The sequence below is a fragment of the Megalops cyprinoides genome, chromosome 20 (assembly GCF_013368585.1).
Source record: "Megalops cyprinoides isolate fMegCyp1 chromosome 20, fMegCyp1.pri, whole genome shotgun sequence".
NCBI lineage: Eukaryota > Metazoa > Chordata > Actinopteri > Elopiformes > Megalopidae > Megalops > Megalops cyprinoides.
The window spans coordinates 7,045,591-7,053,137 of NC_050602.1; positions in this window are offsets into that span (position 1 = coordinate 7,045,591).

A 7,547-nucleotide genomic window follows, 5' to 3' on the forward strand; every position below is an offset into this window, starting at 1 on the left:
CACACACACACACACACACACACACTGCTGGAAAAAAGGAGACACGGACTTTAAGGGGCATTACAACGACTGGGTTACGTGAGGATCCAACAATCCATAACCTTTCAGAAGTCATTAGCTAAATTCTGAAAACTCAGAGCAGGCCTGTGGAAAGAGGCATGGTTTGAGAAGCTGACAACCACTGGGGTACCGGATCCACTCGGAAACTGAGCTATTCTGTTACTTTCAAAATAATGTTCCTTTTATACTTTTTTATTTACATGCTGTTAAAGATATCGTGAACACTATGTTGTTTCATATTTTGTCGATGGGTGAAACATCTATGAACAACTATTGAAAATAAAAAAAAATCTGAACTGGAAAATGACTAATGACTGGTAAATGACTGTTAAATGACTTTTATATAAATAAATATGACTGAGCCGTCAGTGGTAGTAGTCCCATGACAGCCAGGCACTTCTGTAACAGATTCAGGCTCGCTGTGACATACTGCAGGTAATTAATTAAAACATTATTAAAAACAATTGCTGAAAATATGTGAATACCATGTTGGAGAGGACTGCTTTATAATCTTTGTTCACGAAATGTATCTTATAAGTCATTCTAATGTATTTGAAGCAACATAGAATGTCAGAGCCCTGCCCTTTTTTTTGCATATCTGGAAAGGATTGTCTCCCACAAATAGAATTGCACTTTTAACCTGTGTGATAATCCTGTATCTATGGGTCATACTCTGTGGGGCTTCCTGAACCCTCAATGGGTCATGTGACCCTGGTAATCCTCACTGGGTCATGTTACTGGAGTCATTTGCCTACCCACCACACTCCACCTGAATTGAAAGGTTAACGTCTCCAGGCCCCATGTGCATGAAGTGCCAGAGAGAGGTTAAGAAAACCAGAAGATCTACAAGAGGAAACACCACAAAAAATATGGACATTACAATGTACCAGTAGCAGTACACGCATTGGGTTTGAAAAAACATCCCCCAGACATATTTAAAAGATACATTGACAACACATATGTATGTACGTCCTTGTTTAAACTGCTTTCGGTATATCGTTCCCTATTCAGAACCCAGAAGAGACTCTGAAACCATCTAGAGAATATGGATTACCGGAGCCACTGAAGTGCACATTCCTCCACCATGAGTTCAGACAATATTGGTCAGAAAATGAAATTCTGTAAAATGTTTATTTATGAGTGCACACTGTTGGGAATGCTTCGCCTGCTGGCGCTTCATACATTTCATGAAGGCTCACATGCATGTTTCTGTCAGCCTTCTGAGCTTTTCCAGAACAGCATGCTGTCTAAGCTCAGACGATAACCCACCCCACCTTCAAAATAGTGCCTTGGTCTGACAGGAACAGCTCCCAGACGAGTGGGAGAGGATAGAGTCATTGGTGTGTATTTCTCAAAGTATGAGGTACGTTTCCCAGCGCGTTGACGAAGCTGACGGCGTGGCAACAGAGAGTCTGACGGTCCCTAACGCCCCCCCTTCCGTGCACACACACACAGACTCACACACGCTCCCGCTCCACCGGGGGGCCTCTTTGTAGCAACCTGCTGGAGTGACATTGAGCAGCACGCCGCCGGGCCTCTCAGGTGCACCGTGCGCAGAAAAGCGTCCTCTCTTCCCCAGCCGCCGCCGGATGACATTGCCGGATATCGGCTTGACATTGCCGGAGTGCTCTCCGTCTCAGAGCGCTGGGACTCTGGGAATCTCCTGTACAGAGAGCGAAATCCACCCCCCAATCCCACCCCCCCCAAAAAAAAATAAGATCACCTTGTAGGTCTGGTTTGATTAATGATCTAAACGGCAGAAGATCTGAAAAACCCATCGCGCATTAATTGCTCTTCGCTTGCAGGATTTCCACACCCCCGGGGGCATTAATTAAGCAACAAACAAAGCCTCTTCTGCAACAAACCGATCCCTTTGTAGAGTGTATGCTGCTGGCAAAGGTGCGCATCCACTGCGGATTTGCATGGCAAATTAGGCGCTCCGCTGTCCCCATTACTGGAGGAACCAGCAGTGATGTGTCTACATCCCCCCCGCGTCATTGTGGCTGTTTCCATTACTAGAGTAGACCTGAGAGTCTATATTGTCCTAGTGTATCAATATTAATATCAATATGTGTCTGCTTCTTGCAAAAAAAGTGACTAAAGTGACTCGGGCCCACAGATCCAGAGACTAGAAACCTCTTCAGTCGTACAGCATCTGAACTCATAACCACGAGCACAGATTTGGGTGTATCACGCTATCGACTGGGTCTTCATGGATCTCACTCCATACTTATAGGAACCACAAATTTTTCTCGTGGCTCTGTAATGCATTCGTCTTAAGCTCCTGCAGAGACTCCTCTCTCCTGGGGGTGCTTACTGAATTAGCCCAGAGATGGAAGTCTGGGCTACTAATATAGACTACTAATGGAAGCAGAGCCCAGACAAAGAGAGCAGCCCACCAGCGCTCAGATCGATGTGCGTTCAGATCACTTTTCTTGCAGCCATTTCCCAGACCGTTTGTACAGTACGTTTTGCTATTAATGAACGATGGAGTCAAGCTGTAATAGTTCACCTACGCGATTCATTTACCCTACAGAACGACAAGTGAGTTGATAACGGAAATCAATTACTTCCTGCTCAGCTGCCTGGAGCAATGCACTCATCTTAGCTTTCTGTGTATGGCTGCTGGCCTTGCTATCAGTGTACAGCAAAGAAAACAGTGATGAAAAGTTTACTCTTAAAGGCCTCTTATACCATTGCTCCATCAGATTTCACTGTAAATCAACTGTTATCATTTTCCTCTTGATCTGCTAATGTTCCTCTTGCCACAGTTTTCCTTGCTAATGCAAACAAAGCTTAAAGGCAACATGGAAGAGGAAGACAGGGAAGACCACCAGTATCGTAGCAAGTCTGGCATTTCCAGCTCACTTCCCTGGCATCATGAACATCAGAACCACTGGAACCTTTTGGCTCCAATCCGCATTTTCCCTCCCACCGTGGTTTAAGGGGGTTCGGGCTTTATCGTGTTAATTGGTCTCTTTTTTTCGGACAATGAGTTTCATTGCCCGAGCCCTTGCTCTTTCACATTAAAAACAAAACACCTATCAGCAGCTGGCGCTGCAGGACGGCGGCTCACACTGTGGACGGCAGGCCCGTTTTTAAAGTGCGCGGGGACGGAGGTGGCAGGACCTTTGTCCCGCGTCCTGTGCTCCTCGTCGGAGGCCATCAGGCAGTGAGTCACCGCAGCTGTGGGTGCACTTGCCTTCAACCTCCTTGTCCTTCACACGGAGCTGGAGTCTGCTCCCCGCGGCTGGCCGATGACTCATACCAGCTTGAGTCGGTTTAGTTTTAGCATTCTGTGTCTTCAAAAAACTGAGATAGCAGTTAAGCTGGAAAGAAAGATGTTTCTCTCTCTCTGGGTATTTTCAGAGTGTGGTTTTTTTGCAAAAAAAAAGAAGTTTTTCATTAATGTTCATGGTTTCTGTATTTGTAGCCACGGAACGAATGGAGCGTTGCAGCCATTTGAGTGGGCGCCTTTTTCAGTCTGATTTAGAACCAATGGACGTTTCAGTAGAGATAATACTTTCCCCCAGAAGCATTTTTTGAGGTCATTAAAGATAAACTGACAAATTTGCTGTTTTTATGCTGGTTTCTGTTCTAAATTCTTTCCATTTTGTTGTCTTAATGTGCTTTTCAGAGACTTCCTTTGGAGACTTGCTTTTGTTATTTTTATGCAGTACTTTAAAGACTTAAATTACATAAATATGAATAGTTTCAAAGATTGGTCTGACAAAGAAGCACAGAAGTTGTATAGAGTGGAGGCTGTATCCCTACTGGGGTGATTGTCTTTCTTGTAATTAGTCATTCAAGGTCCTTCTCTGGCACTGTTAGACAATAGTCTTTCAAAGTTAAGAAAATAATTGAAGAAATTATCTAACATTAGCCAATTAACATGTAACCTTGGAGCTAGCCTTTCATTTGGGGCAGAATCCATTACCCTAGTGTGGGTTTTATACTACTAATATACTTTACACCCGAAATCTCTGCAATCCACCAAACCAAATAAAAGAATTGTTGTCTTCAGAGCCAAAGCAGGGCCCCCCACAGCGTTAAGTGTGTTGTCACATTATAATGATTCTCCCCTCTTGGTTGAGACACACAAACCACAAATCATACCCCGGCAAATTTGCTGTTGGCTGCGCTGGTCACGGGATGAACAAGGAGACAAGGGTGTTTTGTTGTAATAAAATTACGTGTTTAGATTTGAGGCAGAACCTGTCTGGGAAGTAGACCTACGGGTGGAGGGGCTCGGCCAGTTTTCTTTTTTATTTACAAGCAGCAGATACTCCTGTCAATCTCTCTCGATATGCTAAAAAGGGGGCACAGAAAGTAGTGGTTCAGCGTGTTCTTAGAGTCACTCGGCGAGGCAGACGGAAACATTCTGTTCTGACATCTTACTTTCGTTTCTGTGTGACGTCTCCGTGGGAACAGTGTGGGCACACGTACACGCATACACATACACAGATTTGAGAATGACCTTTTTTTCCTTCAAAGAAGCCAAAGTCCTACTTGGAAAGAGCACCGTATCAAACTAGATTTGCTTTGTGGTTTTGAAAATGATGTCCCTTGTCGCACCTTTGAAATACTTAAGTTGCTATCTAGGTATATAAATAAAGGGTTGAAGCTGAGGGCTGTTTCACATTCAACACAGGGGAAATGTAATGTTGAGAGAAAAAAAAAACAACCTAATACACTTTAAAAAAAAACGAGGCTACATGTCATTGAACGTGGCAGAAGCATGTCCGTGCTTTGCCTCTGACCGCAGTGCTCAGTACGTGTCGATACGTGACCTATTTTAACTGAGGCAGAGGTCGGCGACAAAACGCAACGCCGCCCGCCCGCTTCGCAACTCTCCACGCCAAAACACGGCCGTACAGACGGCTGGGCGACACGGCTGTGCCGACGCTTCCCCTCCCTCCCTCTCTCTCTCCCTCCCTCCTCTCTCCTCTCTGCCCCTCCCCGCTGCAGATTACACGCAAAAAAAAAGCCAGACTGCGAGACAGACGGACACCCCCGCGCAGTTTCCGTGACATGCCCGAGTCTGGCTGACGTAGCCCCGCTCTGTTGTGGAGTGACGTCGCGCGTCCGTAGCGCCGTTTCTGGCTGGAGCTTGTTGACGGTCAGGCAGAGAGCGAAGGGGACACCGAGGGGAGAGGAGCCCGGAGCGCGTTCCTTTGAGGCAAGTCTGCGTTTTTTTTAATTTCCAAAAGACTGAGCGATCCGTTTTCTCGCATTATTGTCGATTCAGCCGCTCGTCTCCGGTTTCTGCGTCTGTGTACACGAAATAAACCGGTTAATTTTTGTTAAGCAGTACGCCCGGGAGGTTTACGCTAGCTTAGCTAGCTACCACACAGGGTGCGAAAACTGGCTTGCTCCGGGGTTAGTAGGGTACCTACTGCTCGGTCATTTTTAGGCAGATAGTTTCCTCATTATGTTAAATACTTTCAGAAGATCCGTGTTTTAACTTGAAAGAGATGGCTAGCTGGTTAATGAGCGAGCTGTGTGACTACATATATTCTCTGTTGCTGGTAATGAAAATGTCATATTTTGTGAGGAACGCCAGGGCGAAAAGCACCGTGGGGAAGGCGTTCAGGATGGAGTGCCAGCGAGGGTAGATGGGCTTTAAAACAGCGCTTTTAGCTGCCAGTCCGTTAGTTTGCTGGGTGATTGTTGGTATTTAATAATCCCCACGATATGTACCAAGAGAAAGCCTGAGAACATTTTTAGCCAGCTCCTCTTTTGGAAGCGAAAATGCTCGGTGCGTCGCGGTGTAGCTAGACGGCTAGCGGATTCGGTAACGTTAGCTCTCCAGCGGTGACGGAGCGGTCGGCACTGGCAGCCGTATGGAGGACAGAGCAAACCGGGCACCGATTTTTGCTTATTCCAGCGGCGGTCACCCGGTGAGATCGTTAGCTAGCGAATGCCATCGCCGTGAACTGCACGTTGGCAACGTTTGCCAGCGATCGCAGCCGTAGCCCAGCAGTAGTGAAACAGAGAGAGAGAGAGAGAGGGGGTGACAGAGGGAGGTGGGGGTGGAAGCGATCGAGCCGAGCGAGTGAGAGTTGTGTGCGGTGTCCTTGCGAGTAAGAGGGAGGGGTGACAGAGAGAGGGAGAGAGAGAGAAGGGAAAGCGCACGGTCGAAATGTCAAGACTCGCTCGCTAGCTGGCGATCGGTGCGCCCGAAAATCGGCTGCGGGGAGGAGAGGGACGGACTAGCGCACGAAACGACCGAGAGATCGGCCAGATACGACGCGCGGCTCGGTTCTTCCGCTACACCGGAGGGATCCCCCCGCAGCGTGTGAAGGGGACGCGGAATTCACCGACGCGGTTTAAAGCGTGCTTAGGTCTGCTGGCGCCGTAAAGTCGGTGTTGTTTTTCCTACACTACGCGAGTTACGCTGGGTTTATACTTCGATCGCGGACACGTTTGTTGTTAATGCGGGCTCGATGCTGTTATGGCAGTTTCCAAACGAAACAGAATGAAGACCTTGCTGGAATTTACATTGTGAACAGCCGCTGCGGCCAGGTAGACTGTGTGCGTGTTCGGTCTTCTAAAGTCCATTTACAGGATGTAATTTTATTTCTGTTTAGATCAAATTGTTTAAGCAAACGTGTTATTGTTATGCTTTCATCGCGGTGCTGTGTATTCGTTCGCACGCTTTGGAAAAATAACCATTTTAAAATAACCTTGTTTAGTGGTGATCTGAAATAGCCTACTTGGGATTTGCAGCACTAACACGCGTTGGGGTCTATTGGTGTACTTTTAGCGTGGTTGCTGTATATGGTTAAAATGGCTTTTCTATTAGGTCCTGCTGGTAGGGTCTGGTTGCATAGTACATTTTAAGGCGTAATCGATGGTACTTTGGAAATCTGTTTCCCCATTGAACATGTTGTTCCCGAGAAACGTATTAATTTATGAGTAATTGATCCTAATTTGAAAGGTACTTCACGTACGATCTGTTCGAAAGTGTTTCAAATACGCTAAAGCCTGTTCTTGCTATTCCAGGTGGCCACAAAGCTTGTCATACTTTACAGATGACATGAGTTGATTCGCTTTCGTTAAAAAAAATCACCTTTTCACTCAGTGGTGATTTACACAGTGGCGATGTATCACTCAGTGGTGATCCTTTTGATAATGCAAAATAAGGTTACGGGAACACGTAGTGGAGCGGGTTGTAGTCCCCGTGGTGTGTGAGTACATTCAGAAAACGTAACGTGGGAAAATAGCTTTGACTTATCGTAGTGTGAGTTTCGAAGGCATATTGCCACGCTGTTGTGGGTTCACTCGATGACAGAATGTTGGCGTATGTGTCGATGTTATTGAAAGCATATTGTGATGAATTCCCCTGGGCTCATGAATATGCATGAAAGTGGAATAAGTCAAGTGTTTGTGCTCAGTATGGTACTGGCCATTTGCTTCATTGCTTATTTAGTAACAGTCAGTCTCACACGTCTTAATACTCCCCCTGTGTCCATAACATAGAAGGT